Consider the following 17,742-nt stretch of genomic DNA (forward strand, 5'->3'; position numbering starts at 1 on the left):
GATAAGGGAGACCAGTATATCAGTGCGAAATACAAGGTTGAATCATTTGCAACCATCTTCAGCCAGAAGTGCCAAGTAGATGATCAATCTCGGCCTCCTCCTGAGGTCCCCAGCATCACAGGTGCCAATCTTCAGCTAAATCCACTTCACTCCACATGATATCAAGAAATGGCTGAAGGCTCTGGATACTGACAACATCCTGGCTGCAGTGCTGAAGACTTGTGCTCCAGAACTAGCCACACCGCCCGCCAAGCTACAACACTGGCATCTACCCAGCAATGTGGAAAATTGCCCAGGTATGTTCTGTATACAAAAGGCAGGACAAATCCAACCCGGTCAATTCCTGCCCGATCAGCCTCCTCTTGATCATCAGTAAAGTGATGGAAGGTGTCGTTGACAGTGCTATCAAGCAGCACTTACACAGCCATAACCTACTCACCAATGCTCATTTTGGGTTCCGCCAGGGCCACTTAGTTCCTGACCTCACTATGGCCTTGGCCCAAATATGGACAGAAGAGCTGAATTCAGGAGGTGAGTTGAGGTGACAGTGACTGCTCTTGCCAAGGGCATCAAGAAGCCCTTGCAAAATTGAAGTCAATGGCAATCAAGGAGAAAAATCTCCACTGGTTGGAGTCATACCTTGCGCAAAGGAATATGGTGCTGGTTGTTGGTGGCCAATCATCTCAGTACCAGACATCGCTCAGGAGTTCCTCAGGGTAGTGTCCTCGGCCCCAACCGTCTTCAGTTGCTTCATCAAAGAACAAACAAAGAACAAAGAAAATTACAGCACAGGAACAGGCCCTTCGGCCCTCCAAGCCTGCGCCGATCCAGATCCTCTATCTAAACATGTCGCCTATTTTCTAAGGGTCTCTATCTCTTTTCTTCCTGCCCATTCATGTATCTGTCTAGAATCAATAAACTTCCTTCCATCATAAGGTCAGAAATGGAAATGTTCACTGATGATTGCAAAATGTTCAGTTGCATTAGTAACTCCTGAGATACTGAAGCAGTCCGTGTCCACATGTAGAGAGACCTGGGCAAGATTGGGCTTGGACTGATAAGTGGCAAGTAACATGCACGCCACAAAATGCCAGGCAATGACCATTTCCAACAAGAGTGAATCTAACCATCTCCCCTTGACAGTCAATGACATTACCATTGCTGAATCCTTCACAATCAACATCCGGGGGGTTTCCAATGAGCAGAAACTGAATTGGATCAGTCATATAAATACCGTAGCCACAAGAGCAGGTCAGAAGCTGGGAATTCTGCTGCAAGTAACTCACCTCCTGTCCACCATCTACAAGGCACAAGTCAGGAGTGTGATGTAATACTCCCCATTGCCTGGATGAGTGGATCTCCAACAACACCAAAGAAACTCAACACCATCCAGGACAAAGCAGATCACTTGATCAGCACTCCATCCACTACTTTAAATATTCACTTCCTGCACCACCAGTGAACAGTGGCAGCAGTGTGTACCATCTACAAGATGCACTGCAGCAACTCACCAAGCCTCCTTCGACAGCACCTTCCAAACCCCCAACCTCGACCACCTAGAAGGACATTGGATGAATGGGAACACCACCATCTGCAAGCTCCCCTCCAAGTTACACACTGTCCTGACTGGGAACGATATCACCATTCCTTCACTGTCACTGGATCAAAATCTTGGAACTCCCTTCCTAACAGCACTGTGGGTTTACGTACAACACATGGACGGCAGCAGCTCCAAAAAGGCAGCTCACCACCACCTTCTCAAGGGCAATTAAGGATGGACAATAAAGGCTGCGTTTGCTGACAACGCAACCACTAGGTGGCACAACTCGCTTTCTCCCCCTGCTTTGCACCGGCCCATCCACCCTCCATAGTCGCTCGCTCCAGACCTCGCTGCTCCCCCCCACTACTTCCCTGGCCGATTGTCTCCCGATCATGTCACCCCATTCTCCAGTCGTTCGCTCACTCCCCACCCCCCCTCCACGCCAGCCACTAGCTCTAGGCTGCGCTGCTTCACTTCTCTCGGCCACTTGCTCCCACGTTTGTCCAGTCTCCACGCGCCGCCCGAAGAAGCAAGGTGGGCTGCAAAGTCTGACGTAGGAGTGAGTAGTGAGTGGCCTAGAGGAGGGAAGTGGCATGGCCTAGAGCTGGCGGCTGGAGCGGGGGTTGGGGGGCAGAGAGCAAGCGGCCATAGAGCTGGATGACGCGAGTGGGGAACAATTGTCCAGGGGAGCATCGAGGTGTACAGCGAGCGGCTGAGGGGAGGAAGCATCGAGGCCTGGAGCGAGTTGCCGAAGGGGGAGAGCTCCAGCCTCAAAGTCTCCTATTCAGCCGCTTCCTCCAGCTGAGTGAGGGACTGGATACCTGATGACGCTTTAGCGCACATGTGCGAAGATGGACCAAGCGCGGATATGCGATGATGTTGGCGCTGCTCAATGACATCATCTTCCACATGTGCCACTTAATCCTGGCAAGATTTAGCTGTGCCTATGCACAGCTTGGCACAGTCCGATGATGTCAGCGGGCCGCTCCATTGACAGGAATCACATTGTGTCAGCAGTGCCCACATCCCATGAAAGAATAAAAAAGAGATTTACCACAATGGTAGCAGCGTGAGGGATTTCAGTTATGTGGAGAGATTGGAGAAGCTGGGGTTGTTCTCCTTGCAGCAGAGAAAATTCAGAAAAGATTTGACACATTTGTTCAAAGTCATGAAGTTCTTCAATAGTTTAAATCAGGAGAAACTGTTTCCAGTGGTAAAAGGGTCAGTAAGCAGAGGACACAGATATCAGGTGATTGGCAGAAGAACCAGAGGTGACATGAAGAACCATTGTTTACACAGCAATGTGTTGTGATAAAGAAAGAAAAGACTTGCATTTATATAGCACCTTTCAAGACCACTGGACATATCAAAGCACTTTGTAGACAATGAAATACTTTTGAAGTGTAATCACTGTTGTAATGTCAGAAATGCAGCAGCTAATACCCACAAACAGCAATGTGATAATGACCAACTGATCTGATTGAGGGGCAAATATTGATCACAACACCAGGGAGAATTGCTCTTCACTTGTTTGACATTGCAGCATGGGATCTTTTACATTCACCCAAAAATGCAGACCAGGTCTTGGTTTAACATCACACCTGAAAGGCAGCACCTTCAACACCCTCAGTGCTTTACTGGAGTGTCGGCTGTGAAATCTGAACCCAGAAGCTTGTGATTTCCAGGTGAGTGTGACCAACTGAGCCACAGCTTTGACCTGAGTCTCAATCCTTCTACCAACAATTTCTATCGTTTATGTCACGACCCCTCATGATTGTGAACACCTCTATCAAATCTCCTCTCTAAAGAGAACAACCCCAGCTTCTCCAATCTATCCACATAACTGAAATCCTAACCACATGTTGCAGAAATCGATTTTTCCTCAAGTTCCTTCTGGTTTTGTGAGTCACCTTAAATCTATAACCTTCGGTTATTGACCTTTCAGCAGTTAGAAACAGTTCCTCAGTATTTACTCTACCTCAAACCTTCAATGAAGCTCTGCAAAGTAACTGAAAATCAAGTTGTCAGAAGTGGGATTTGAACACATGCCTCCAGTGAAAGCTGCAACCTGAACAGAGAAGCTGAAACCGCTCAGTCACCTCAACTGTTCAGACCTTTTTGACCTCGTCCTCACTTCTGTACTTTGAAAGGTTCACTCAGTTCAGGAACTTGTTCAATGTTGCTGGAATGCTCAGTGACTGGGATATTAACTCCCCCGGGTTTTCCTGAGCTTGTTCTCGGTGTATGGGGATGTTTGTCCTGGGCCGTGGAATCTTGCATCCCTGTAATGGACATTAACCCACTGATTGAATCTGTATTCACTGCTTTCCGCTGGTGCTGGGCAATTGCAGAGTGTGGGGCCGGAATGTTGCTGCTTGTCCCGGCCTCACTCACTCTGGGAAAGGGTGAATAATTGATGCATCTGTTTCTGTATCTGAAATGTGGCTTAGATCTGCTGTTATTAACCGAGGCAGCGCTGCAGAAGGATACGTTAACAATCTCTCACTAATCAACTGCAAACAGTCAGAATGTGTAACTTTGAGCAGCGCTTTCTGCACCGTCAGGGCTGGAAAGTTGAGGGAGGGAGAGACACTGTCAGTATCTGAGTGTATACAGCACTGTACAGAGAAAGAGCCAATATACCGGGGCTGAGACACAGTGCATCTTTTCACATTTAATCACAATAATATCCACAGTCAGGAGCTGAAAATGATGAAAAACCGAATAGCAAGAGCAAAATTAAGAAATGTAAGTAATTATAGATTAGCTGATCAGCTTTCACTGTGTTACCTGGTAGTCTACTGTTTTATATGCAATGCTGTCTCCACTGTGGCCAGGGAATGATTTCTTCTCAAAGGCTGAACATTAACAAAACTGCTTGTAATTTAAAATCTTTTAAAAGTAATTCCATGGAGCGAATGGGGCAAAGTCAAATAACTGCACCAATTATAGGAGAGCTGGTTGGTGATGACATGGATGTGTCTGCAGTGTGCAGGACCAGACTGTTTCTATAGATTCACAATGAATGTTCCATCTTTATTTATAACAGTAAAACTGATAGTGGACAATGGCTATTCTGGTTGCAGCAACCTGAAGCTTTAACTCATTAACACCCTACTTTAGGGTAATTTAGAAAGCATAACATGCAGCTCTGTCAGTTAGTATGTTTGTTTGTTAACCCACAATTTGATGGTTCAAGCACATAAATGGATGAGGCTTTATTAACTTAAACTCTTCTACATCTGCTATATTACTCTTGCTGTTGATTTTTCAAAGATAAGGTTCATCAAGTCTTTTTTTATGAAATCCATTCTGACTGTTTTATTATTTTTCATTTCCATCTGAATTTTCTACTTTGGAGGATTACAGGATATTATCATTTTTTTAATTCATTCATGGGAAGTGGGTGTCGCTGGCTAGGCCAGCATTTATTATCAATCCCCAATTGCCTTGAGAAGGTGGTGCTGAGCTGCTTTCTTGAACCACTGCAGTCCATGTGCTGCTGTTATGAAGAGAGTTCCAGGATTTTGACCCAGCAACAGTGAAGGAACGGTGATACAGTTACAATTCAGGATGGTGTGTGGCTTGGAGGGGAACTTGCAGGTTGTGGTGTTCCCATGCATCTGCTGCCCTTGTCCTTCTAGGTGATAAAGGTCGCGGGTTTGGAAGGTGCTGTCTCAGGAGCCTTGGCACATTGCTGCAGTGCATCTTGTGGATGGTACACACTGCTGCCACTGTGTGCCAGTGATGGAGGGCATGAATGTTGTAAATGGGGTGCCAATCAAGCGGGCTGCTTTGTCCTGTTGAGTTTCTTGAGTATTGTTGGAGCTGCACCCAGCCAGACAAGTGGAGAGTATTCCATCACACCCCTGACTAATGTCCAGGCTTTGGGGAGTCAGGAGGTGAGTTACTTGCCGCAGGATTCCTAGTCTCTGACTTGCTCTTGTAGCCATAATATTTATATGGCTACTGAAGTTCAGTTTCTGCTCAATGGTAACCCCCAGGTTGTTGAGAGTGGGGGATTCAGCGATGGTAATGCCATTGAATGTCAAATGGAGATGGTTAGATTCTCTCTTGTTTGGGATGGTCATTGTCTGGCAGTTGTGTGGTGAGAATCTTATACATCTTTATTGTAGGGTACTCTATTGTACTGTTGAGTGACTACACTTTAAAAGTCCTTCCTTCATTGGCTGTAAAAGGGTTTGCAATGTCCTGTGGTCGTGAAATGCAAGTCTTGCTTTTTCCATTGTTATCAGTGTCATTGTGATCAAAAGATAGGATTCATGAGCACAAAGTTTAAATCAATTTTGATTAAAATAATGTAAAAGCATCTATATTCTTGCACTGTACTTAATAATCTCCATCTTCCTATCCTTACCAAGTACAATGTCTTTGACCCTGACATTGATTCCACAATCGCAGTCCCTCAGACAATTTCAGCTCAGTTCTGATGAAAGGTCACAGATCTGAAACGTTAACTCTGTCTCTCTCTCCACAGATGCTGCCAGACCTGCTGAGTATTTCCAGCATTTTCTGTTTTTATTTCAGATTTCCAGTATCAGCAGTATTTTGCTTCTGTGTTACTTTGAAAGTTAAAACTGACCCACCTGTCTCCAATTCACACTGGGGTCTCCCATGAAATGATTCTGTATAATATTGATATAATGAATACAGATTCCGACACAGAGCTTCCTGTGGGGAATTGGGGATATGAAAACCAGCAGACTCTGCAGGGATTTCCACTGGGAGCACAAATTCACAAAATCTACCTTTTATATATCGATTCATTTTGATTGTCCTTCTGGAAAATTATTTTGAAGCAATTTAAACATCAACCCACAGCTCCATGACTGGGTCAATTATGAGGTCATCCTCTGACAGGTCATGTGACAGCTGGAGCCACAAGACATCAGAACCAGATTTGTGACTGGATTCAAACCCATAATCCTGTCATAATGGCTTTTCAAATAAAGCTGTTGCTGTTTGAAAACACAGCAGTTAAACTTTCTGCCTGACCATGAGGGGAGCTGGGGAGAAATTTACAAAACTAAATCCTTTTACAAAATAGTTCAAAAACCATTCACTGAAAAATCATGTGAGGATTCATATGCAGTAGAGAAACAAGCAGAATACAGAAAGTACAGAGGAGAGTTGAAAAAGGAAATGAGATCAGCAAGAGAATGTATGAGAAAAGATTAGCAGGTCACATAACTGGGAACACTGAAGTCTTTCACCAACATATGGACAGTCAATGAAAGGGTGGGTCAATTAGGAGATCCTGTGGAGGCAGAGGGTGTGGCTGAGGTACTAATTAAGTACATTTCATCTGTCATCACAAAACAAACGGGTGCTGCAAATGTCACAGCAAAGGAGGAGGAAGTGGAGAATTTGGAGGGGATGAAAATAGATAAAGAGGAGACAATTACAAGGTTAGCAGTGCTCACACCTGTCTACAGGTCACCCGGTCTGGATGGGCTGCATCCTGGGTTGCTGAGGGAAGTCAGGGTGGAAATAGCAGAGACTCGAACCACAATCTTTCAATCCTCCTTGAATATGGGAATGATGCCAGAGGACTGGAGGATGGAGGTAAGCTTGGGTAGTTCGATCTTAGTTTAACTTGACCATTTTTATCATGTATCCATTGTCATAACTAACAACGTTAAGAAAGCCATTTTAAAATGAACACATGACCAAAGGAACCATTTTGTGTTCAGTACTAACGTTTATATCCTGTATAATTAATGAGTAGCTACCCATCCTGAAACAGATGATTGTAAAAGTAATGAACCTTGATTGAGTTATAATTAATGAATCAATAAACATTTTAGAGAGAATGGATTTTCATTTAAAGTTAGTTCAATCTAATTACTGTGAGTTTCTGTGTCTGTGTGGGAAAGGACAGTTTCAGCTAAATGTATTCAAACAATGGACCTTTCTCGGACCCCTGATAAAACCCATGGTATGGTACATCGTGACCTTCAAGAGTCTAGATTTAATGAATAGGAAACTTGTTTCAGATCAGATTGGGAGACAGTGTGAAACCACTCCATTGTACTCATGTCTGAGATTCTGAGGACAGGTGACTGTTAGTGGAAGACATTATTAAGAACTAATTAAATGTACCTAGCAACAGCTAGGACCAATTATTATTTTACATGTTGGTGTGATGGCCATCCAGGGGTTAAAAGTAGGGACCTTGTAAGGTTTCAGTGTGCAGGAACACTAGAAGATCTCAGGGGTAAAGACTCAGATCATCAACCAAGTTCTCCATCTGACGAGGGATCTAGACTGGACAAAGAGGACCGTGACACTCTGAGACCAAGCTCGACCAGTCCCCAGAGCTGTAAAGTTATATTCCCCAAGTTTGTTAAGTATAATTTTACTTTCAATTATGAAGTACTATTTTACTCTCAATAAAAGTTCTGGACTTATTAATCAAGTATCCTGTTGCTTTAATTGGTTAAAGTCATGCCCAAAGTGATTGTCTGCAATAGACTTTCCAGAATTAAAAGATAAGTCTGCAAGGGTTGTGAATATTACAGCCCTGTTTAAAAAGAGAGATAAACCCAGGAACTACAGACCAATTAGTCTAATGTCGGTGGTGGGGAAACTTTTATAGACAATTATCCAGGAGGAAATTAACTGTCACTTGGTAGAACATGGACTAATAAATGACAGCCAGTACAGATTGGTTAACAGAAGATTGTGTCTGAAATAATTAATGAATTAATTTCTTTGATGAAGTTTCAGAGAGAGTTGACGAGGGTGGTGAGGTTAATGGTACGTGTCTGGACGTCAAAATTGTGTTTGAAAAGGTACAATAAACTAGACTTGGGGCAGCACAATGGCACAGTGGTTGGCACTGCAACCTCACAGCTCTCGCAACCCAGGTTCAGTTCTGGGTACTGCCTGTGCAGAGTTTGCAAGTTCTACCTGTGACTGTGTGTGTTTCTGCTGGGTGCTCCGGTTTCCTCCCACAAGCAAAGACTGCAGGTTGATAGGTAAATTGGCTGTTGTAAATTGCTCCTAGTGTAGGTAAGAGAATGGTGGGCATGTGGTAGGGAATATGGGATTATGGCGTAGGATTACTATAAATGGGTGGTGGTTGGTCAACACAGACTCAGTGGGCCGTAGGGCCTGTTTCAGTTTTGCATGTCTCTATGACTTGCTAACAAAATTCAAGCAGATGGGATTAAAGGGGCAGTGGCAGTGTGGATCCAAAATTGGCTGCAGGGTAAAAAGTAGGGTGAATGCTTGTTTTTCAGAATGGAGGGAGTAATACAGTAATGTCCTTGTTGTTGCAATATGTTCAATGTCAGACCCCGAGCTGTCCGAGGGATGGGGCAATTTGTGATGTTCCTGTGGTTGCAATATTTGTAGTGTCTGACCTTGATCTGTCACAGGGACGTGGCATTTATGAGGTCCCTGTGGGGTGCTGTTTGTTTGGTGTATCACACTGACCTGTCCCAGAGAGCGGGAAGGTTGTGATGTCCTTGTGGGTTGCAATCTGTTCAGTGTCTGACTCTGATCTGTACCAGAGATGGGGCAGTGTGTGATATCCTTGTGCATGTCATACAGGCCCACTGGTGTGTGGTTCCATCCTGATGCCAAGAAACAGAGCCCCATCTCTGGGCAAAAAGTCTCACTTCTCAAGGGGTGTCTGGAGAAGACACAGTGGCGCAGTGGTTAGCACCGCAGCCTCACACCTCTAGTGACCCGCGTTCGATTCTGGGTACTGCCTGTGCAGAGTTTGCAAGTTCTCCCTGTGACTGCGTGGGTTTCTGCCGGGTGCTCTGGTTTCCTCCCACAGCCAAAGACTTGCAGGTTGATAGGTAAATTGGCCATTGTAAATTGCCCCCAGTGTAGGTAGGTGGTAGGGGAATTGAGGGGATGTGGTAGGAATATGGGATTAATGTAGGATTAGTATAAATGGGTGGTTGATGGTTGGTACAGACTCGGTGGGCTGGAAGGACCTGTTTCAGTACTGTATCTCTAAATAAATAAATAAGAAGGCTGAGGCAGTAAACCTGGACAGTAAATCCGGAGTGGAGTCCTGGAGGCGGTTACCTGTGACTTATCAGGCAGTTTTCCAGCAACTCCTACAACAGAACTGGTAACAAACAGTACTGGTTTTTCCTTTCCTTTGGACAATACGAGCAATGCTGAGAGGGGGTCCTGATGCTCAGGGTCTCCATACTGTTTGCCCAGGCCTGTGCCCTAGAGAGGACACTCCAGCTTCGTGGTTAAACATGAGCACAACCCGGGAATAAACAATTACTGATTATAAGCTCTCATTCAATTGGTGTAGAGTATGAGCGCCAGGGGTTACTTCGGACAATGGGAGAGCTCTTAGTGTCTCATTGGATAGCTACCATTCACTCCAAGCTGGGCAGCCCCCAGTCAGTTAGGTGCTGTGAAGCCACGACCTGCTTGCTTCAATGGGTGCTTGGAGCTTATAGAGTCATCTCTCAACAGGCGGATTGATAATCTATGCACCAGGAAAAACAAACTCAACAAAGAAGACACCAGTCCTTCGCATCACAAGCTGGAATGTGAGGACCATGTGTCCTGGCCTTACCGACAACCTTCTGCAGGTTGATGACACACACAAGACAGCTGTGATTGACAAGGAACTCACAAGGCTCAATGTGGACGTTACTGTGCTGCAAGAAACTAGACTCGTTCAAAGTGGATCCGTCAAAGAGAAACACTACACCTTCTTCTGGCAGGGGAAAGCCCAAGAGGCAACTCGTGAGCATGGAGTGGGTTTCACAGTAAAATACACGCCACTTCAAATGAGTGAACCACCCACAGTAGGCTCAGAGAGACTTCTTACTCTTCACTTGTCAACAAGTGTGGGCCCAGTTAATCTCATGTGCATCTATGTCCCGACACTCACCTCCACCCCAGATGTCAAGGATCAATTCTATGTGACACTTGACACTGCCATCAGTAGAATTCCCAGCACTGAGGGACTGTACCTTCTAGGAGACTTCAACACAAGCTTGGGTACTGACTACACAGCTTTGCCAATGTGCATAGGGCAACAGGGGATTGGTAAGATGAACAAAAATGGACAGAGGTTGCTGGAGCTATGCTGTCACCATGGATTCTGTGTGATGAACAGCTACTTCCAGGTCAAGCTGTGCTACAAGGTGTCCTGGAGACATCCGAGATCATGCCATTGGCACCAGCTAGACCTTATCTTCACCAGACATAACACCCTCAGCAGTGTCCTCATCACTCGCAGCTATCACAGCGCTGACTGTGACACTGATCACTCCCTGGTGTGTAACAAGGTCAGGCTTCAGCCAAGGAAGCTTCATCCATCCATGATAAAAGCTCGTCTTCTGATCAACACTTGCCGAACCACTGATCCAGAAAGGACCCAGGAGTTCCTCAACATCCTCGATCAGGCTCTTTCAGACAACAATGCTCAAGGCCTCAGTGCAGTGTCAAAGTGGAATCATCTGCACACCACCATCTATAACTCTGCACTCACTGTGTATAGGAAAAGAGATGGGAGGAATGCTGACTGCTTTGAGGCTTATTGGACTGAAATGGAGTCAGTTACTGTAACTAAGAGGAGAGCCCTCATGAACTACAAACAAGTCCCCAGCAAACAACATCTAAATGCTCTCAGAGCTGCCAGAAACAAGTCTCTGCAGACTGCTCGGCACTGCACCAATCAATACTGGTTAAAACTCTGCTGATGAATCCGGGGATGCTAGAGGGATGTATGAAGGAATTAAGAAAGCAATGGGCCCAGTAGTAACTAAATCAGCACCTTTTGAAGACAAAGAGAGGGGTGATCATCACTGAACCTAACAAGCAGATGGAAAGGTGAGTGGAGCATTATCTTGAACTCTACATAACGGAGAACATTGTCATTGAAGTAGCTCTCAGTGCCATTCCAGACTTCCCTGTCATGGAGGAACTGGACAGTGAGCCCTCCATAGTCGAGCTCAACAAGGGCTCAAAACATGCGTGATGCAAACATTGTCACCTTGTACAAAATTAAGGGGGATCGAAGTGACTGCAGCAATTATCGGAGCCAGCTACTCAGTTCCACTCACCTGCTCGATCCCTTTCCTCCTGCAAGTTCCTTTGCTTCAGGTATCCATCCAATTTCCTTTTCAAATCATTGATTGTCTCTACTTCTACCACACTCGTGGGTCAGGACATTACCACTCACAGCATAAAAAAATTCCACCTCACCCAAGGATGGGAAATATTTATATCTTCTATATTTAGCTTATTCCCTATCTCTACGAGAATAGAATGGCAGTCAACATGAAAGGGAACCCAAAAATCTTCGAGCAGTATATAAATAATAAGCAGGTAGTCAGCGGTGAAGTGGGCCCCATTAGGGACAAAGAGGGTAATATATACTGAGAGCTGCAGGGCAATGTTAATCTAGTTAATAAGTACCTTGTATCAATGATCACTAAGGAAGTGGAATTTGACAAAATATCAGTAGAAGTGGATAGTGTAGAGGCAATGGAGAGGGTACAAATTGAGAGAGGGAGGTACTGAAAAGGCTGGTTATGCTTCAGGAAGATAAATTACCTGGTCCGGATGGCTTTCATCCCAGATTGCGAAAGGAAATGTGGATGCAGATAACAGAAAGGCTTGCTATAATCTTCCAATCTTCCCTGGATACGGGGGAGGTGTCAGAGGATTAAACAGTTGCAAATGTGACACCCTTATTCAAGAAAGGGTGTAATCACAGTCCGGCTAACTACAGGCCAGTTAGATTAACAGCAGTGGTGGGTAAGGTTTTAGAAAGAACAATCAGGGAAAAAATCAACAGTCACTTGGAGAGGTTTGAGTTAATTCAGGAGCGTGAGCATGGATTTATAAATGGGAGTTCATGCTTGACTAATCTAACTGCATTTATTGATGAACTAACAGAGAAGGTTTATGAAGGGAATGCAGTGGATGTTGTTTATATGGATTTTAAGAAACGACACATAAAAGGGTGATTAACAACATTGAGGTTCATGGAATAGGAGGGTCAGTGTCCAATTGGATAGAAAATTGGCTTAAAGACAGAAAACAGCAAGTTGTAATAAATGATTCATTCTCAGACTGGAAGGTTGTCGACAGTGCTGTTCCCCAAGGGTCACTGCTGGAACCACTGCTTTTTACTTGCGACAGATAAATGACTTGGATCTTGGAATATAGAGTAGAATCTCAAAATATGCCGATAACACCAAACTTGGAGAAGTGGCAAACAGTGAGGATGAAATGAACCACCTGCAACAAGACAGTGATAGGCTAGCAGAATGGGCAGACAGGTGCAGATGGATTTTAATAGTGACTAGTGTGAGGTGATGCATTTTAGCAGAAGGAATAGGGAGAGGCAATATATACTTAATGGCACAGTTCTAAAGAGTGTGCAGGAATAGAGGGACCTGTTCACTCAACAATGAACAACGTGAACAATTACTTCTTGTTGTGTGCTCTCAGATTTGTCACCTTCACTGCACTGGAGTGAGGTGACATCTACTGGCAGGAAGCAAGAACTGCAATCAAGCAGCAGAAATTCCATCGTCTGTCAGGGTGAAAGAAACATTGCAATGTGAGGAAATAGTGAATGGGTTTGATTGGGTTGGTGGAGACATGTATCCACTTGTGGTGGAGTCCAAAGCAAAGGCCAGAAATATAAAATTGTCATTATTAAAAGATATGAGGAATTCATGATAAATGTATTTAGGTAGTGAGTGGGTGGAATCTAGATAAAATAGAAAGTGAGATTGGGTGGACAGAAGCAGTGTGAAAGGATGGCTCAAACAAAAGGTAAACGCCCTGAAAGGTGAACTCTGTTTCTCTCTCCACAGATGCTGCCAGAGTTTCTGAACATTTACAACACTTTCTGTTTTTATTTCAGAATTTGCAAGATGTTGCTTTGCTCTGAAAAAAAATGGATGGTCGGCTTTGGCTGCCAGTGAAATTCCACAGGAGCTAAAAGGAAGTTCTGATATCAGTGGCATGTTCATCTAGGGGTATGATCCTTGCTTCGGGTGAGTGATTAATTAATGTGTGAGAGATCCTGGGTTCAAATCCTGGACAAGTCCTTCTTCTTTGGCATTTTTAGTTTAAGGTCATTGATTGGTTTCAGCCTTGCAGAATGCGGAATTGATTTCCATATGGAGCCTGCTTGAGGACCAGAGAGCTGGATTCAAAGAGCTTGATTAACTAAATGTACAGATAGCCAAGTGGGAATATAAAGTTGTTGCAGTAATTGTGACCTGACTCCAAAAACAACAGGACTGGGTTCTGGACTGGAATGGAATGGAATTCTTCAGTGTTTCTGTTGTTTGGCTTGCATTGACTCATCGATTTTCTTGTTTTTCACTTTGTCGATGCCTTTGAATAATTGTGGATCCTTCTTCAGATTGTCATCTTTCACCAGGTAGTTCTGACCTCTGATGATGATGATCGTAATGAGCTTCAACTCACTGATAGTTTTGGAACTGAACAGATTTCCTTTGCTTGAGTCTACAACATGGAACTCAGTCTGACATGTGGACCCATGGGAGGATTTGAATGCCACCCCTGCGTTGGAGAATACAGTTGCATCCATCCAATAAGAGACCGAGTAGAAGTGACAGTTCAGTCAGTCAAACATTAAACTTTTAATTTCAGGGTGGTGAGTTTGAGTGCCATTTTGTTTTTCCCTTTTTTAAGGCTTCATTAGCAGAGAGTACAAGGAGTGTTTGAAATGAAATTCAGCAAAAGTATGAGAAAGCCTCACTTTGATTCGGGACTCATCTCTCTGCAGCATCTCGCTGTGAAAGATTGAACTTCATCTCATTTCATTCCCAGCTCGGGGTCAGTGCGGCTCAGTGGGACTTCTGCCTGTCTCCTGTTTCACAATCCATCAGTGCTGAGAAAGCAATGGGGAATATTATTCACGGCTCTGTAACCTGAGGACACCGATTTAAGGTGAATGGCAAAAGAACCAAAGGCAACATGAGGAAAAACTTCTTTTGCACAGCGAGTGGTTAAGATCTGATATGCACTGCTTGAGAGTGTGATGGAGGCTGATTCAACCATGGCTTTCAAAATGGTACAAGATAATTATCTGAAGTGGAAAAATTGCATGTTTTCATGGAATACATGAGTCTGTGGCATGAGATGAGTTGCTCGTGCATAGAAGCAGCACAAGCACAATGAGCTGAATGGCTTCCTTTTGTTCTGTAACTATTCTCTGATCTATGATTCTTTTCAGAGTGAAATCAACACTCACATACAAGAAACTGACAGGTACACTGTAAACTTCGCATTACCAGACAAGAAATTGACAGATACAGTGTGAAACCCACAGTCACGCAGCAGCAGTTGGCAGGTAACGTGTAAAAATCTTTCTTTCATATCCCAACTGCAAGGTACAAAGAAAATTAGGTACAAACCCAGGCTCACACTTCAAAGACTGAGAGATACAAAGCAAAACACATATTCACCTACAAGTACAGAGACGAAGACACACTCAGAGGAGGTGCAGATTAAATACACATGCATGTAACAGAAACTGATAGGGATAGAATCAAACCCTTTCTCACTTCTCAGAAACTGATAGATAAGGACAAAAGCTGATGCTCACATACAAGTTGTTGAAAGATATGTGGTGAAACTCACAGAGCAATAGCAGAAACAAACAAGTACTGAATAATACCCACAGTCACAGACCAAAAACGGAAATATACTGAGTTAAACACCACTTTCTCACACCAGAAACTCATGGCTACAAAGTGAAGCTGACTCTATCCTCCCAGGCACTGACAGGTGTAAAAGAAAACACTCACGACGATACCAGGTCATGAAATGTACGTAATAAAACCTTTCAGCTGAAAGAATAGCATTAATGACAGGTGTGATACCCAGAATGCTCAGCGGCCTAGAATCCGCCCTATCTGTGACAGGAGCGGGGGGCGCAGGCGCGGTAGAGAGCTTTGTCAGCAGCAAGAGCTGCGGGTTCGGAGTTGGAGCGGGATATTCACAAAGTGCGAGAAGACTTTGCGGGCTCACACAGCTGGAGCAGGGCCTCAGGGCCACAATAAGATGGAACAATCCCATCTGTATCCCTGCGGATGGCGGTGGTGAAGCTTTTCCCGGTGAGGCTCCCGAAACGGCGTCTATAAATGGATAAGAATTGGGGACTGGGCAGGGAGCGTCTCTAAATGAATAAAATTTGGGTACTGGTCAGGGAGCGTCTGTAAATGGATAAGAATTGGGGACTGGGCAGGGAGCGTCTGCAAATGGATAAGAATTGGGGGACTGGGCAGGGAGCGTCTCTAAATGAATAAGATTTGGGTACTGGTCAGGAAGCGTCTGTAAATGGATAAGAATTGGGGACTGGGCAGGGAGTGTCGATAATTGAATAAGAGTTGGAGACTGGGCAGGGAGCGTTTCTAAATGAATAAGATTTGGGGACTGGGCAGGGAGAGTCGATAAATGCTTAAGAATTGGGGACTGGTTCGGGAGCGTTTTTTTATTCGTTCGTGGGATGTGGGCGTCGCTGGCTCGATCTCAGCTCGAGTAATGTGTCCCGTTCTGGGCACCAGGCTTTAGAAAGGACATCAAAGCTTCTGAGACAGTTCAGAGGAGATTTACTAGAATGATACCAGAGATGAGGGGTGTCAGTTCTCTGGACAGGCTGGTGAAGCTGGGATTGTTCTCCTCAGAGTAGAGAAGGTTAAGGGAACATTTAATAGGGGTGTTCAGAATCATGAAGGATTTTCATAGGGTAGAGAGGGAGAAACTGTTTCCACTGTCCTGGGGGTCAGTAACCAGAGGACACAGATTTAAAATAATTGGCCAAAAATGTCAAGGGGAGGTGAGGAGAGATCTTTTTACCCAGTAACTGATTCGGATTTGGAATGAATTGTCTGACAGGGTGGTGGAAACAGATTCAATTATAACTTTCATAAAGGAATTGGACAAATATTTCAAAGTGAAATTCTCCAGGATTATGGGGAAATAGGCAGGGGGTTGGACTAATTGCATCCTATTGTCAGAGAGTCAGCAGAGGCACAATGGGGCCGAATGGCCTCCTTCTGTGCTGTATGATTCTGTGAACATAAGAACGAGGAGCCGGAGTCGGCAAGTCAGCCACTCGAGCCTGCTCTGCCATTCAATACAATCATGGCTGATCTCATCACGGCAGTTCTTGTTTCTTGCCAGTAGATGTCACTTCACTCCAATACAGTGAAGTTTACAAATCTGAGAGAGACACAACAGGAAAGAATTGTTCACATTATCGTGAATGTGTGGGATTTAGAAATACTGGGAGTGGAGACGAGTTATTACTTGTCTACTCGATCCCCATAGCCCTGTAAAATTATTTCCTTCAAGTGCCCATTCAAATTCCTTTTGTAATCCTCGATTGTCTCCATTTCCACCGCCCTCGTGGGCAGCGAGTTACAGATCATCACCAATCAGTGTAAAAAAGTTCTTGCGCACATTACCCCTGTATCTCCTGTCCAAAACCTTCAATCTGTGTCCCCTAGTCCTTGTACCAATAGCTAACGGGAACAATGTTTCCTTGCCAATTTATTTAAAACTGTCATAGCCGAAAACACATCTATCAATTCTCCCCTCACTTTCCTTTGATGCAGGGAGAACTACCCTAGCTTTTCCAAACTAACCTTGTAACTAAAATCCTCCATCCCAGGATCCATTCTGGTGAATTTCCTCTGCATCCTCTCAAGGACGCTCACATTCTTTCTTAAGTGTGGTAAGCAAAACTGGAAGCAACACGCCAACTGTGGCCTAACCAGAGCTTTATAATGGTTCAGCATAACTTCCCTGCTTTGCACTCAATGCCTCTTTTTTTCAAGCCCAAGATCCCATATGCTTTGCTAACCACTCTCGCAATATGTCTTGCCACCTTCAAAGATTGATGCACATGAACCCCAAGTCCCTCTATTCCAACACACACTTTAGAACTGTGCCATTAAGTAAATATTGCCTCTCCCTATTCCTTATGCCAAAATACATCACCTCACACTTGTCACTATTAAATTCCATCTGCCACCTGTCTGCCCATTCTGCTAGCCTATCATTGTCCTGTTGCAGGCAGTTCATATCATCCTCACTGTTTGCCACTCCTCCAAGTTTGTTGTCATCGGGATATTTTGAGATTCTACTCAATATTCCAAGATCCAAGTCATTTATCTTTAGCAAAAAAAGCAGTG

The sequence above is a fragment of the Heterodontus francisci genome, unplaced genomic scaffold (genome assembly GCF_036365525.1).
Source record: "Heterodontus francisci isolate sHetFra1 unplaced genomic scaffold, sHetFra1.hap1 HAP1_SCAFFOLD_97, whole genome shotgun sequence".
Taxonomy (NCBI): domain Eukaryota; kingdom Metazoa; phylum Chordata; class Chondrichthyes; order Heterodontiformes; family Heterodontidae; genus Heterodontus; species Heterodontus francisci.